The sequence below is a fragment of the Stigmatopora nigra genome, chromosome 7, assembly GCF_051989575.1.
Source record: "Stigmatopora nigra isolate UIUO_SnigA chromosome 7, RoL_Snig_1.1, whole genome shotgun sequence".
Lineage (NCBI taxonomy): Eukaryota > Metazoa > Chordata > Actinopteri > Syngnathiformes > Syngnathidae > Stigmatopora > Stigmatopora nigra.
The window spans coordinates 1,783,563-1,800,351 of record NC_135514.1 but is presented as its reverse complement, the minus strand read 5'-3'; the positions used below and the strand labels follow the sequence as shown (position 1 = coordinate 1,800,351).

The 16,789-nt window shown below is 37.3% G+C and overlaps 1 protein-coding gene across 1 annotated transcript in view; it reads left to right on the top strand.

Annotated features, from left to right (window-relative positions):
- The first annotated feature begins 4,067 nt into the window (after positions 1-4,067).
- The window catches only part of LOC144199670 (uncharacterized), a 107,289-nt gene continuing 94,567 nt past the window's right edge, over positions 4,068-16,789 (top strand). The window contains exons 1-2 of the mRNA XM_077721481.1: positions 4,068-4,161; positions 6,831-6,978. The gene's annotated coding sequence lies outside the window, so the exon portion shown is untranslated. The remainder of the gene's footprint in view (positions 4,162-6,830; positions 6,979-16,789) is intronic.

Genomic DNA, 16,789 nt, shown 5'->3' with positions numbered 1-16,789 from the left:
CAGTCTTGGAATGTTTGTACATCCCAAGCATTTTGTAGCCCAAATCTTTTTGTATGCACATCTAGAATCAATTCAGTTTTTGATGAAGGGAAATGTACAAGTTCAGTTTGGTGGGCTCCTGTTGTTTACATTGTGCTCCAGTTTTTAACAGCTTGATAATCAAAAGCTTTTTCCCCACTCATCTTTGTGTTGAACTCAGAGTCATAATGGAGGAATAAATTGAAGTTGCTGAGATTTCAGCATACTATTATGTTTTATATGCTGCTCATTATTTCACACAGACACATGATGGCAGACACATTTTTTAAAAGAACATGCGTGTTGCCCTTACAGGACTTCAAAGCAGTTTGCTTTCATATTTCAAATGCAATTCACCCCAATTTCAGTCAAACTCAGCGCTTTTGTAATTAACCTAACTGTAGACTCCAATTAATTAAACCAGATCTTTGTTGTTTTCTGCCCTCTTGGCAGCTGGTTCAAAATTACTATTCATTATTGATACTGGCCAAAAAATGCACATATTGCTGATCATCATTGTTGCAGCATGATAATGTTGAAATGATTACATTTGGAAAATCCTAATAGATATGTCCCAATGTTTTGAAACCTGACTACTTTTCCAGGAAAAAAATAAACTAAACTATCAATATATCTCATGAATTTTTTTTTGCAATTCTAGCGAGACATACTGAGGCATATGCACAATTTGGAAGAAATGTCTCCACAATTGTATTTTGTTTGGAAAAAAAAGCTTTTAAAACAATACTACATTGGCGGGTCATGTCACTGTGAGGTAATATCGGGTTTGCAAGCAAAACACTTGTACATCATCATTTCAGAGTACATTGTGTTTGACATTTGTAATTCTACTTATCTGAGTGTTGATTGCTTGTCCTTGATATGTTACTATTATTGTAAAATTGCAATATTTTGAGAGTGACAAATATCTATTAGAATTTTATCTAATAATTTAACTTAATAAGGAAGCTTTCCTTGTGACAAAAGTTTTTTAAAACTTTTTTTTAGCTACGAGTAAGAAATTGAAACAGAACTACTATAAATTTAAAACAAAGAAAGTTTTTTAATACAATTTGGAATTAAAAAAGATGAAATTACATTTATCCCTTGATATTCACACTAGAATATATGATGTGAAATTATGTAGTCACAATTTATGTCATATAATTTCATTTTAATCCAAAAATATTACTGAATCAATGGTTGACAATATGTATTATATATTCTGATCACATTGGACAATTAACACAAACAAACACAAGTTGATGACGATATCAAGGTTTAAATCTGGATTTATTGCTTATTTCTGCTGTCTTTAGTAAAAGGTAGAAGACTTAAAGGCCTGATAAAAATGTAATTTATCTACTGCACTTAAATGACAATACAGTATGTTGCAAGAATAAATCCTTAACATGGGATATTGTCATCCTTGTTTCCTCTATGAGATGTCTCACTAAAAGATGTTTGTGCAGCTCTCCTAAAAAAGTGTTATGTAATTTACTCCTCCAAGAAGGCAGTACTTTATTCTATTTTCTAAGGTGAAGAAGTTGATTGCCTATACACCCTACTGTGGAGAAAGTGCCCAGTACATCATATTATATATTCATTTGCTACATTATAAACAAGGTATTATACATTTGCATATTTATCCATGCCAGCATGGACAGAGCTGTACGGTTGAAGCATGTGTTGATGCTGCTGTGTTTGTGGTAATGAAGGCTGAAGATGGTGTTTATTCGGAGCTGCTTAATTAGCAGCAACAGTAATGAAGCCACATGGGACACAGTGTTGGTATCTGAACAGCCAGGACGGGATGATTATTTAGACTGGATTTGTCCAAGAAGCTGTTCTTTTTACTTTTTACACAACGCACACAAACGCGGGCACGCAGACAGGCTTCTGTTTGTTGATCTGCTGCCAGAAGAGGTACATGCACAAACACCTCACCCTATGTGTGTGTCGTGCACGTGTTTGTTTTTGTTTCGCTGTTCAAATAATGTATGTGCTCGTGTGTGGTGTGTGTGTTTGTGTTTTGCAGCTTAAAGCAAAGCTTCTCGGGATTATTTACTGTTTGTTTTTACAGGGGGCTACTTGATCATAGAGATTTTGTTGCTAACGGGCTCAAATCTGCAAGAATTAAATTACTTGATTATTTTCATCCACTTTAAATTGCCAATTAAACCGGCACCAAAGGGGATTTATGTACAGTGCTTCAGTTAAATCAGACTAAGTTAGGTAAACACTGGTACTGAGTAATGTTCATCCAGAGTGACATACAGCAGTCATTCTAATTGGTTTAATTTAAAAAAAACCCTCATGATCCAACCAGACTGGTTTCATAACCCAATATTTTTCCCCCTAAAATTGTAGCTGTCAGCTGTTTAAGGCTTTTAGTAAACTGTGGCACAGTTATATCTGGTACAGAAGTGTGAAGTAGTGTGTCCAGACATCCTGTACTATGCAGGACAGTCCTTAATTTAAATGCCTTATTCTGCATCCTGCACAGCATCAAGTAGGACACGTATTTGTCCTCCTTTTTGCGAGTACTCACTATTTTAACAAGCAGTTAGATGTAGGCAATACTGAGCACTTGGGAAAATGCTATTTTACCTTAACATTTAATTTTCTGTCAACTTTTAGAGGCCACTGCTGCGGATGCATCTTCTGTTGCCATAGTAACTGTTAACCGGAAAGTTTTCATGAGTTCAATTAAATTGTTGTTGTTAGTTTTAGCACACCAAATAGCCGTTTACTATGTTAGCAGCAGTAGAAGTAGTTTCTGGAGATGGAATTTTTTTGAAAATATAAAAAATATTGAAAATAAAAGTATTGTGAAATTTTAAAACGATTGTTCAATATGAAAAAAGCTTTTGTGCCACATCAGTCTTGTGTTCAGACATAAAAAGGAAAATATAAGTTCACTATGGTTATAATGTCATAATTTAAAAATAAACTGGAATCACCTGGTCTTAAAATCACTCCTAATACATTTACCTGCAGCTGCTGGCTGTCGTTCTGGTGATTCATGACCCGTGGGCTTCTGGGCATTTCTATGTAGCTCGCCACATTTCGCCTCAAAATTAAAACAGGACAAGTATTTATTCTGCAAACACAATATAGACATGTTTTTCTTTTGATTTGAAAAAGTGAAACGTTCTGCTTGTGCTCATGTGTAAAGTTCTTGCAGTAAAAATGCATCTCTAACTTCCTGGCCAAGGCAATGATATACTGTTAAGTCTGCACAAAGACTTGTGACAGATGTGACCAGCGACTGTGATGGTGACACCAATGACCAGGAAAAAAACAAATCTATAGCTCTAATCGCTTCTATAATAGCTTCTAATTGGAAAACCAAGCAAAGTGGATATGGACATTCACTAAGCTATCAACATCCATCTCTTTTTTTCCTGGTCACACTAACAACCATACCTAAGGGCAATTTAGTGTATCCAATCAGCCCACCATGCATGTTTTTGGAATGCAGGAGGAAACTGGAGTACCCAGAGGAAACACACACACAGGCCCAGGGAGAATATGCAAATTCCACAAAGATGAGCATGACCTGGATTTAAACCCAGGACCCCAGAGCTGTGAGGCCGACACGTTAACCACTTGCTCCACCGGGCCACCTTCTATAAACACTTGTTTTCATTTATCTATTTATTTTTATATATGTGGTGTGGTTGGCCTTGTGCCCTGTGATTGGCCGTCCACCGATTTAGGATGTACCCTGTCTGGTGCTCGTGGTGCCCTGGGATATGCTTCGGCACCCCGGCGTTACGGAAAAAGAAAGATTTTTGCATTCTATTTTTATTAAAATAAACCAGAACACACATTTTGAAGTAATTTGGGCAAAAAAGTGAAAACAAATGTGGAGAAAGAAAATATATTTGTGAAAGATTTTAAGTGAAAAGGAATTTCATTTTTCCAATGTGCAACACAGAGAAAATGTAAAATCCAACATTTCCCTGAAGTAGGTTATATAATTTTGTCAGACACTATTAAATACTTTTATTATTGTATCCATTCAATTATTTCATCTTGTACCGCCTACTTGGCACGCATTGGCTACTCGCTGTCTGGATCGTTGCTTTTGGAGAAACAACATCCAAAAGAAGAAGCAGCCTCGATCCAACTCACACGGTAAAAAGAATAAGGCAGTGATTGATTTAAAAGATACAGAAACAATATAAAGGGCGTGTGTCTCTATTTCTATCTACTTTTTCCTGTTTTGATAGTCTCAGCGTCTTAATGCTGTACACGTGTGGCGAGACTGACGTCACGTTCGCCACACGACAGCTGCGCTTGCAAGCGGTGTCACTTTTTGTGTTTAAACATTATTTTCTCCATCATCAAAGGTATAAGAAATTATCAATTTGCTCACATGCATCCGTTGTGCAACCTACTTTCACATGGAGGATGTTTAAACTCGGTATTGACTAGAGGTTTAAAAGACGCATTTTTCAAACTTTTGCCTCGCTGTCAAATTACTAAGGATTTTTGTACTCGTCACCGCAATAATCATTCATTTTCTGAACCCCTTATCCTCACAAGGGTCGCGGGGGGTGCTGGATCATATCCCAGCTGACTTCAGGCACCAGGTGAGGGACTACCTGAATCAGTAGCCAGCCAATCACAAGGCACAAGGGGACGACTAACCATTAATGCTCACACTGGTATATAGTGGCAATTTCGACTGTTCAATCAGTCTAACATGCATGTTTTGGGATGTGGGAGTAAACCATAGTACCCAGAGAAAAACCACACAAGCATGGGGAGAATGTGAGAACTCCACACAGTGAGAACTGACCAGGGATCAAACCCTCAACCCCAGAACTGTGAGCCCGATCTGCTAACCACTCCACTGCCAGTTCTGTCTTGTGCACCAATATATTCAAAATATCTTTACCCTCAATTGTAAACTACTCTACAGTACAGTGAAGTAGTTTTTTTTTTTTTTTTTTACAAAATCTGCTGAACAAATAGACAAAACATTCACGATTGTTTAAAAAAATTAATCAATTATGCCTTTGGAGGATTATATAGCAGTTTGTTATTTTTTGCAAACATTCGTAGACAAACAGACAAACATTTTAGCTCTTGGGCTTCAGGTTTTAAAACAAAACTATTGGCTAAACTACTAAGATGAGTGATATAAATAGTGATGATGGTGAGATGGAAAATAAAGTCAAAGTGAAGCAACAGATCAATACTTGACTGCTGGGTGTTGACGCCGTGGTGCCAACTGTCTCCCTTAGCTTCCTCCACAGCTTGAAACACATACACAGATACACATACTTTAAAGCATGAGTCAACAGTTATGAAGACATTGGGATTACCTGGTTTTTCAATGTTAAGCAGTCTGGCTGTATTTGCCTGTCCATAAAAACTGTCTAAGCAGCACCAGTTAAATCCGAATCTTAGAGCTCATAAAGCCTAAAAACTCTACAAAGACCCACTCTTTTACCTGAAATATTAATGACTGAACATCCATGACATATGTCAGATGGAATTCATGTATTTTGGGCTAGACATTGTTGTGCTGTAGTCTCATAGGGGGCTGTAAAGAAAATACTGAAGGTAAATTGAGTTGTGTAATGATGTTTTTAATGCATTAACTCATGTCTGTAGTCATCAACTGGAACCGAACCTCTTACTACTTTTATTGATCGTCTATCCATTCCAAATGCTTTTAACGGATGTTGGTCTGACGGAATTTTTTTTGTCAATATGAAGCTTGTCAACAGCTATAACAGTGAAAAGATCCCTGTAGCAGTCTAATGTTTTAGATTTAAAAGCAACACAGCTTTTTACCAAACAACTAAGTTGGCTGCACGTCTCAAAATTAGAATATCTATAAAAAAGATTGTGTTAAGTGTGGTTTTCTCCTTTAATGGGGTAATAAACAAAAAATAGGCCACTGATGTACTTGAGACTGTGCCACTCACAGCACATTTATTTATTTTTTAAACATTTGTAAACATTAAAGTTTCACAGTTTATAAAAGCAATCAATATTAACATCAGTCAAAGTAAATGCTCTGCTTGAGGTCATTCTTTTCTTGTTTGTTTTATGTGGGAGATTTTAATTGAAAGCTGCATGCAACACCACCCCACTTTTTCCACCAAATTTTACAAATTGTACGAGCTCAGGGTTTTCTCATATGAAGTCTTATGTGGGAAAATTGACTTCATTTACTTTAATTCATGTTTCGACTCTCATAGTAGCACTGACATTGATAAAAAGCACTTTTTTCCCATTCTTTGTATCATTGATATCAGTAGTACAGCCTCGGGCAAATACACTTCTTGATCTATATTTCTATTTCTCAATATAAAGCTCTACTTCAGCCAAAGAGTGCAGCATGTATTGGTAATGCTGCCGGCTGCATTAAAAACAACATTACAATTCCTGAAAATAGGGTAAATTGATTCTCCAGGTAAGGAAAAAGATTATTCAAGATCAATAATAGTCACAATCAAAACTCTCTCTTACTCTATAGCATGGAATAATTTTTTGCGAAGGCATTTTTATAGACTTTTCTGCAAAGTTACTGACACACTGTATGGTTACAAACATCTTAAAAGGACAAACGTGTAGGAGCGACTGCCGGGTGAACATTCTACAGGGTCTGTGATGACAGTCTAAACCAATTAAGTCAGTCAGTGCTGTCAGCTCACTGTATCCCTCCACTGTAACTTTGGTTGCATTATTGATCTTAAGCCAGTTTAAAGTTGTCAAAGAGCACCGCTCGCTCTACATTTTAGTGTGAGACAGACTCTGTAACACCTTCTTTCTCATTTGTGTTTCAGAAATGACTTGAAAGCGAAATGCCAAGCCATCCTATCGGAGTCGATGAGCTGGAAAGATGAAGGTTGAAAGCGCACACGGGGCTATCGCAAGGCTGGCGTGAGAGAGGTGCCCACCTGTAGCGCCAGTGCCTCGAGATTTTTGTCACAGGTAATATATTTCACATCAGCCTACCTCGCAATTTGCTGTTATTACTCTTGGACAAATGCACAAAAGGTTATGCTTAACGCGGCTGAAAATATCTTGCTTATGTATGGTGTAATCACGTTGGCATATCTGCTCAACACGGCATTTTATTTTACTGACAGCAAAATATAAGTCAGAAAATAACTATGAACTCATATTTTGACAAAACCACACTGAAAGAATTGACCCAACACAGTACTTCATAATTTACTTTCTGAAAAAAAACATTCTTTTTTTTTTTTACGTAGAACAACAACAACAACAACAACTTCCACATATTAATGTTGTTTTCAGTCTATAATTTGTTTGCTCAGATTCTATGTTTTTATTTAAAACCTTTATCTTTTCACCTGAAATTGCATCAATGTGTAATAAGGGCATTTCCCAAAATAAGGCTTGTGTCTCTGGACAGGATTGTGAGTATTTTCATCTTCTTGTTAAAGCTTTATCAGACTGCTGTGGTAATCAGGCAAAATTATCGGGGGAAAAATAAAGCTACAAAAACTACATTCCTTGTTCCATTTAATCCAAGGCACTCTTGCTCTGAACTTCATTTGGCACTACATCCACACAAATAACTGAAAATGGCGATCTGGGAAAAAAGCTCCTCTGTGGATTCAAACAATTGGCTTACATTGGCAGTTTGAATTTTCTTTGTGTTGAATTGTGCTTTAGCTATAAATCTGCCTTGAATTGCCTAATGTACGATAACTACTGTTGATGGGGCTCCTTTGCACAGTTGACTGTTTTAAGTATTGGACATTTCGTCTTTCTAACCACGTATAAAACAACCCTTTATTCAGAATTTTGTATAAAAAATAAATCGCCATCTATTGCATAAATTACATATTGATTGGAAATGTAATGTATATAGTACATATTGTAGCATACCCTCAATACCTAAAAAAAACAACAACAAAACATTACTTTGTCATCTTAACAGGACTTTCCTTTGTCGCCACTTCTAAGTTCATCTCATGATATATCAAATCGTTAGGACTGAGTTCATGAAATAGATACTGGTTCTAATTTGCAACAAAGTTCTTCCTACAACTACAAGTGGATGACTTGGCACCCTTTATCGTCTAAACGTTTTACGCTTTGCATTGCACCTACACTATTTTAATGACTTGTTTGTAATCAATGCATCATTGGAAAAGAAAACTTGCTTACAAATAGCCCTTTCCTGAATAAATAAACATTGAACTAAAAAAAAATTAGTAAGTAAAAAAAAAAATGCACTACCTGGAGTTATTTACTTTGCTGTAATTCCATGCCTTCTCTCAATACAAGCCTCAAGCAGAAGGAATTTACATAAACCTGTAACAGCCACGCTTTATCATTTAATTGCTCCCCAGTGTAAGAGACACCTTAACATGCAAATAATACAGAAATTCTGAATTAAAATCAGAATACAGAGACGTGAATGGGGCATTTGTGAGTGGGTGACAACAGCAGCCCTCTTTGCTTAAAGACTTCAATTTTCTTCATGCTGAAGGAGAAAGGAACATCCAGGCTTTTTTTTAGTAACTTTACAAATGGCCAATGTGTTGATGACTCTGCTGTAAGCTTTGGATTGCCCCTTTAGGAAAAGTATATTTGCATACTTTTGGGGAACATTTTGAAGGATTCCCTAGCAGTAGTAATACACTTTATTTTGTAGGCATTGGCATATAATAATCAGAAGTCAGATTGGTCAGAAGTTGATTTTCTGGGTTAAATTCGTGAAGGAATTGGGTCTTTAACAATTTGGGGCAAACTACGTTGCATAACTTGGTTGCAACCAGCAGAAGTGCTGTTGCTCCAGTTTCCAGACCAACTTCATGGTATGAAGGGGCACTGTATGTGCAGACCTTCACTATGATATAACTCTTCCACACAGCGCTGTTTGACAGGACTAGGCTGTAGTAAATGATTGCACTACATCCATTGAAGACCTTTTAATCCTATTTTATAGACTGATGACAATGATCACTGTGGTGCTTTAGAATATTGTTGTCATTTCTCTTATTAGTTCCAATTTTAATGAAATAGCATTTAGTGAAATGTAAAATTAGGTTAACTATGGTGAAGGAATAGTGGTCACATACTCATTGGGTATGTCGTCCACAAAATTGTTAATGCTGGCAGAGATTAAATTTATTTACACGCTTCGTGTAACTTTCCCTTACAATTGATCTTTCATGTAATTGTGGAGTAGCTTCAGGTAGAAGTAGAAGGTCTTTTTCTCAAAACCAGTGTAGAATTGGAAAATTAGACTTTCTTTACTAACATAACCAAATAAATTTAACCAACAAAGATACTATCCATTGCTCATATTCAAATCTCAAGTATACTGTTACTGTTAGGGTTAGTTGGAGTTTTGGTTGGTTTATTTGCTTTTGGGCTCTTGTATCCCTCCATGCTTCCCTTCCTATTATAACCTGTGATTTGGTAATCAGCACTTCTTTGACTATTTAAACCACGTGTGTTTTTTAGTCTTTGTCGGATTGTCTGCTTTGTTTGTACCATGCCAAGTTGCCATGCCATGCTCCCTTTTGCATGTTCCTTGTTTCCCCATGTCTTCCAGTCAGGTTTGATTTTGTGTTTTGATTTCTAAGTCCTTGTTATTGTTATATATCCATTTCACGTCCTTGATTGCTTCCCCACATTTGGGTCCTACCCTTCGTTCCACGCAGTTACAAAGACGTCAATATGAACTTGTAAAACATTTTCTTATGTAAATGTACACTTATTTAGGGCTTTGCACTCAAACTCGTTTATCACTTTGTAAACTGTTATAAATGGTGCCACTTTGAACACTCTAAACCCATGACTTTCTGCATATAAAATAATTGGTTTGTTTTAGTCCAGATCAGCATATCTGCCATGATTGTGCTGTGCACAAGGTTGTGCGTGAATGTCAATGCGTACTGACTTCTCACTTACAATTATGTTCTAGTGAGAGCATGTAATGTGTGTAGGTGCATTATGTCAGAATCTGCTCTTCTTAAAAGCCTCTTAATAAAGTAATATTAGGCCAAGATTAAATTCAGGGTTGACAAAGCACATTAATTAACAAGAACGGGGCTGTTCACTGTAAGTAGCAACAGCCTCTCCTTGGAGTGTCTGCATAGAAGAGAAGACTTAGCCGTGTCGTTTACCTGCATACTAAGACATGCTGAGTAAGTCCTTCAGTGAACACTGATTGGCCCCTGTGGACAAATGGACACACTGATTGGTCCTCACTATACTCAAGGTAGAAGGAAGACAGTCCTCATAAAGAGAGATGGATGTTTAATATCTTGCAGCTCCCTTGTTATGTGTTTGTTCCTGTGTCTCTTATGTGTAGTTGTTTGCCACACTGATGATGGTTGCGAACCCCCACCCCAACACACACGCACCCTCTATTGCTTTTGTCTGCAAAACTTACTTGATTCTGTGTGTGCCACACCTACACTTCTCACTTCTTTTCTTTACTCAAATGGTAGCTTTCATAAAATTCTCTTCAGTGTGAAATGAGACGGGGGAGATTGGCTTGGAGTATTAGAGCTATAGAGGAAGAAAGATTCAGTAAGGAGGTTGTAAAAATGAGTCCTCCGTGGGGAAATGCCCACAGCTGTATTAAGATCTGTCTCCCTGTCTTTTAAATGGCTCCCATTCTCCAACTAATTGTTTTGAAGCCAGCATTGTAAATCCCTGGCGAGATCTGGCGCTACTCACAGAATTAGCCTGGAGTTACAGAAATATCTCCCTTTTATCAATCTTTGAAAGGCAAAGACATATTTTTTTCACCCACTGCCTCGTCCTCTCTGAATCCGTAGGAAGTCTTAGCGTACATTTTTCATTTCATGCCTCTTAAAATTATTTGTAATTTTTTTTTCTCTCCAGCAACAGGGAGCAAAATAGGCAAAGTTGATGAACTGCATCCTTTGTATTAAAATGCATGTAGTCCTCAGCAAAATATTAAAATATTCACGTAAAATAAAACAAATAGTATGTTCATATATTTTTTGGAGTTGTAGTGATTTCACAACAAATATATTTCACAGAATCATTTCTGCTGAAAGCTTTATTAATGGTTTCTACAATTATGTACTTTTATTAATATAGTTTTTTAGTTCCTATTAATTCCCTTTTGAGTGTAGACTTTGAAGTGAAATATCCTTTTTTTAAAATCTCGTTTGATTTGAGCTAACTGAGTTCCAGTTGATATATTTCTATATAGCCATGAAGATGTGTATCCTAGTTATAGTTTATTTAACCTATTTTTCTCTGACTTTGAGTACATTTCATTGTTTGTGTGTATTCCCCCATAGAATCATACTCATTATTATCAGCCTTTTAAGGAGTATTCCAGACTAGTGCATGTGCACAAACCTGTGGTAAAAGTACTTCACAACTAGAAATTGACAAATAATGGAGCATTTGAATAACTTTTTGATGTTGTAAATGTTAGAACTCAAGGTTAAGTGATAATGAGTTAAACTTTTTAATGAAAACTTTTAACGCTAGATACAACCTTGGGCAGCAATGTTGTATGGAGCAGTCAAACCAAGGTGAAGGGACTGTACATCAGAAGGTGGAGATAGCGCCAAGGAAACAAGAGAATTAAAGTATTAAATTGTTGCTTTGTGAGCATGACTCAATGTCAGCCCCGAATCAACAACCTTGTCAAGTTGGTATATTTATCCACACAATGTGACTCTGAGCCAAGGGGACTTTGGAGAAAAGTGTGGCCTTCCCTTTGTATGCAAGTCAAATGAAGCCAAGTTAGTTTGACTGATATGGATATTACTGTGCTGGATATTACCACCGAAGCAGGTTTTTCCATATTCATGCTGATTATTTTTGGTCTTTCCTACACAAAGCAGGATTAAATGCTGCCTGCTGAACAGTCAGAAACCAATCAGTGGCTTTGATGTGAAGCCTTGGCAGACGACGGGTTGGAGAAGTGAAAGGGGTGGGAAAAGAGCGGCTGTTTTGGGGGAGAAGTAGAGTTGAGAGAGGGGGGCAAAAAGGCTGTAAACAGATGAAGGAAACGAGAGAGAAAAGGAACCACACTTGAGAAGGACCCAGAGTGAGACGGGAGTTGAAAAAGCGTCCGTTCTGGTCAAGATGAGATGGTTGATTGCACATGGATGGCATCCAGGAAGTATCCGGAGTGGATTGGAAGAGTGTCGTGTCCTTTGAGAGCTTCTCTTTTAATCATGGCTGCCGGGATTTTAGGAACCCGCCTCACTAAGGAGAAGACATTCTTAATTAGATGGCATGTTGCAGCATATTTCCATTGAAGCAACACCCTGCACACCAATGATTGCACTTCCTTTCTGTCTCACACCATCAAACATATGCATTCCAAATACCAAAAAAATGTACTCAAGAGTACTGCTACCCAATTTTGCTTTTACACAAACAACAATAACCACAGTTTGTAGAAACTAAAATTATCTTAATTGCCATTCGCGATAGCGCCTGTTGTATGTCTTTTGGACATAATGGAACCCACAGATCACCCACCCAGCAACGGGATACTCATAGGAAGTGGAATTTAGCTCATTGTAAAAGTATTTTTCTAAGTAAGAATATTTGATTTAAAAATAAAAATATATAGTTTTTATTAAAGCAATTGCAATACATCTTATTTCTTCTTCGCTCTCTTGTCCAGTTATCCAGACCTCTATTCCTCTTTGTCTTATGGTCTGTATATGTATATTGGCCACATTTCTATTGCTTAAAATTATTTGGTTGGTCAAAAAAAAGAGATGCAAGGTATGCATGTTTTCTTTATGAATCACTGTTTTATATTGTATATCATTGAATGATCACACTCTGATCATGTTGCAGGCCAGTAGAGTAAACTGTATTATAATAGAACATCCTTGTTTTCTACTACCTGTGCTCCCATGACACTTTGACGCATCACTGGTGTAGAACTGCATTGTGCCACATGCCACTTTGACCACCCCATCACATTGGAGACTTTTGCAAATGTAATAACATATTTTATTCACAATTCTAGTTTATGCATTTTAATCATCAAATGTAAAAATTGCAAATCGAATAGGCAAACGCAATATTTGCCAAAATAATCACAATGAACTTTTGTGTCAAAATCAGGCAGCCCTTGCATGTAAGAACTACTCCCGAAATGTTACAAGGTTAAATATTCTAAATGTCGTAGATGCATCTCGGCAGTTTAGGGTCGGCCACTGAGAGAAACTCTTGAGCCAGAGCTTGCCCTCTAAGCCAAGAGCAGCCCCAGAGCCAGGCGGGCGCTGACAATGTGACTGATGCTGGCTGGCAGCTTGCTACACACTCCTACTGTTAGAGAGGTAAAAAGATAGAGAGCGACAGCAGGGAGAGATGAATGATTCAGGTCATGTGTCAGAACAGGATTGATTTGGATGCCGACCAAAAACACTGATGGCTTATGGAGGTGGAGAAATGGAAGGTGTGACAAAGAATGACTAATAGATTTTGGATACCTCAAGTTGCCAGTTGGCTCCTGTTGAATCAAGGAGGTCATCGAGAATTAGCTGGATGAAAAGTGTACTGTGATTGCTTGTGCTTGTGAGATTGATATCTGTTGCTACTTCATCACTTACTGTAACCAAACAGCTTTTCTGGTTGAAATAAAGAGCTCAAATCTCGGGTACAAAAGAATGCAGCACAAAGCATTGTTGATATTTGAAGTCGTGGAGCTTTAAATCTACACGAGCTGCATCATCCCTCTGTACTGCGGAGTATCTCATCAGTTCTCCAACCATTGTCTTTCACCGCATTGTCCTTTAAAGCGGCCACATGCCCACAGCCAGTAACACCCCGAATCGGACACAATGGAATGGAAGCACATCGAGAGAAGCAAAGTCTTGGCACAAGGAGGCTGTATGTAGCCACAATTAACACGTACACAAACTCACCTACAGCTCACACACGCTCCTGCACATACATGGGGGCTCTGAAGCAAAAAGATGGCACAAAATAGCAGGGAGTGAGGGCCAGACTCCTGTACAAGCCCTCTGGGTTTTAGGATGGATCCTACCATACAGGACACAACACATTGGCCACATAATATTGGAGCCCCAATCCATCAGGCTGACACAAGGTTGAAACAGGTGGAGAATTTTGTCAGATAGAAATTCACACCAAATGATGAAAATGATGTTAATATAGTGTAGAAATGAAGGAATAATGAGACAAGCTGAAGGACCCTATATATTCTTGCGCTTATTTCTTGTTGCCATCTGCTTGCAAATTGCACAGCATGGGATTGGTGTTGCTTTTCTTTCATTTTACAATGTTAGTCTCTATATTGGCCCAGTTCAATGTTGACCACTGCCTTACTTGATCTGCGATTGTAATTGATCAGGTTTAACATTGATGATTGGTGTCCTGGGATTTTTTTTAGGCAGGCCAGGACGGAATAGATCCCGTGTTTATAACCTTTCGGGAAATCAAAAATCCAGCCTTGAACTTTGCTTATTCCATCAATCATGAGATTTACCACAGGATCATCCACACAAGTTCACAGTTGTGATATATAGTGCTTTCAGTTCTTCTGGAGATACTAAATAATGGAAAATGATATCAGCCCAGATATTTGTCATCCACTGTAGCATCTGTCGTAGCATAGAAGTGACAACTATTCTAATGCAAATGATTGCAGTGGCTCTATACCAAATGTTAGTTCACATGCAAAAATGTTGAACTCCTATATAAGAGGACATCTTGAACAAATTGCAGCCTCAGCATGTATTGTCATGAAATGACTTTTGTCACCACAGCTAAGACACATACACTAAGACTGGCCCCATCCTAGGCTCAACCGTAGTGTCAATTAGAACAGTGATTTTCAACCACTGTGCCGTGGCACACTAGTGTGCCGTGAGAGATCGTCAGGTGTGCCGTGAGAAATTATCCAATATCCTTTTTTTAAAATTAACATTTATTAATAGTTTTCTGCAAATATGATGTCATTGTCCAGTGTCCGTGCTGTAGTAAATATACTATACAGAGTGTCATTTTGTAAAATTTTTGGTTAGTGGTGTGCCACAAATTTTTCCAATGTAAAAAATGTGCCGTGGCTCAAAAAAGGTTGAAAAACACTGAATTAGAGGATGTCCAGTCCTGTATCATGCCAGACATGTGCAGTGGTGAATGGGGAAAATACAAGATAAATCACTTAGCGTGTCATTGTTTGCTCTCTGTACTCTGAACATGACCAAACTGAGGATTGTTTTGGGTGAATAATTAAAGAGACGTATGTAGGAAGTGTATTTGGAGTACAGTGCGTGACGTGTTGTGTTTGGTTGTGTGACAGACAGAAAGTCTATGCTCAGGACCACTTTCATATACATTTTAAATAACAGCCATTCTGAAAAGTCAGACTGACAAAATGTTTGATAATTTGGATTAGATTTGCTGACTTGCACAGTTTGCAGGCCAAGATGATCAAATCAATGCTTTTGATGGGTTCTAATAAGGAGAGAACAAAATTGGAATTGGGCATCTCACCTATTTCATATTCTACATTAATCTAGCATTAAAATGGGACATAGTGCATTGTGATTTAAAAAAAAAGATTTACTTTGAAGAGTTTGTGTTTTCATAAAAATACAACTTTGGGTGGTTTGCATTGTCACTAGAGTAGTGGTTTAATTGTTTTCTTTTATCTCGACAATAATATCACATATCAGCAATACTTTCTGAGACAATATATCATTCATTAAAATTTGTTATCACGACAGGCCATTTGTTTGGCTTTTGCTAGTTTGTGCCCAGAGCAAAGTTTATTTTGAGAATCACATTATGATGTTCCTGTGTGGCATCATCTTATAGTGCATTTATGGAACAGGATACAAGTATTTATGCCAGCCAGTTCAATTATGTTCGCATCTTTGTGTAAATGTTTTTACTGCTTAGTTCTATCATTGTAAGGCCATATAGCATGTAACAATCTCTGGATTATCCTTGTGGGCACTTGTGGTGTAGGCATCCTAGCGGATAGTTTTTAGAATGGAGACATTTTCTCTTGGTTTGAATTAAGTCTTTTAGTATTGCACTGCCACACTTCTGCTCTTATTTACTGTACCAACTACACTGTTTTTCTGGCCCTTCAGCACTTTGACAAGTTCAAGGGAAGTAAGGGTGCTATCAGTGGTGATGTTTCTTGCCATCCCCGGGTAAGATTCAACAAATACGAACACTGCATGTGTCATATTTTGCTCAGATATGGCACTGCTTTCATAATGTACTTGGTATCAACATCAGCAGCAAGCTAGAATTTCATATGAAATTAATCCGATTTTCTGGCGATACTGCAGATAACGCTGACCTTCACTTTTGTTGGGAAGAGCTGCTCATCAACAGTTATACCAGTATATAAGTAGGTTTTAGGTTCATATAGAATTGAAAAACAGACAGTAAAGCAGGAGAAAGAAAGTTGAAAATGTGTACATTAAAACTAAAAGAGAAATTATACACCAACTTTAAAAAACAGGCAGTCAAGTAGAGTGCTATAGCCATCCAGTGTAAGGATCTCATTCATATTTAGAATTTTTAGTGATAAAACAATGTTAAAATAGAATATAGACATATATTTAGGACAAACAACTTATGTTAGCCAGTTTATGATGTTGACATTTTTTAAAACAGTCAAAATGACTCCCTTGAAAGTTCAAGTATTGAGTATAAAGTGTTGTATGACAAAATTATAAGTATAATAGATTTACATGGCTGCTCTGATGGACAGAAACACAAATTATTTTTTGCAATTTCAAACAAAAAGATTTGC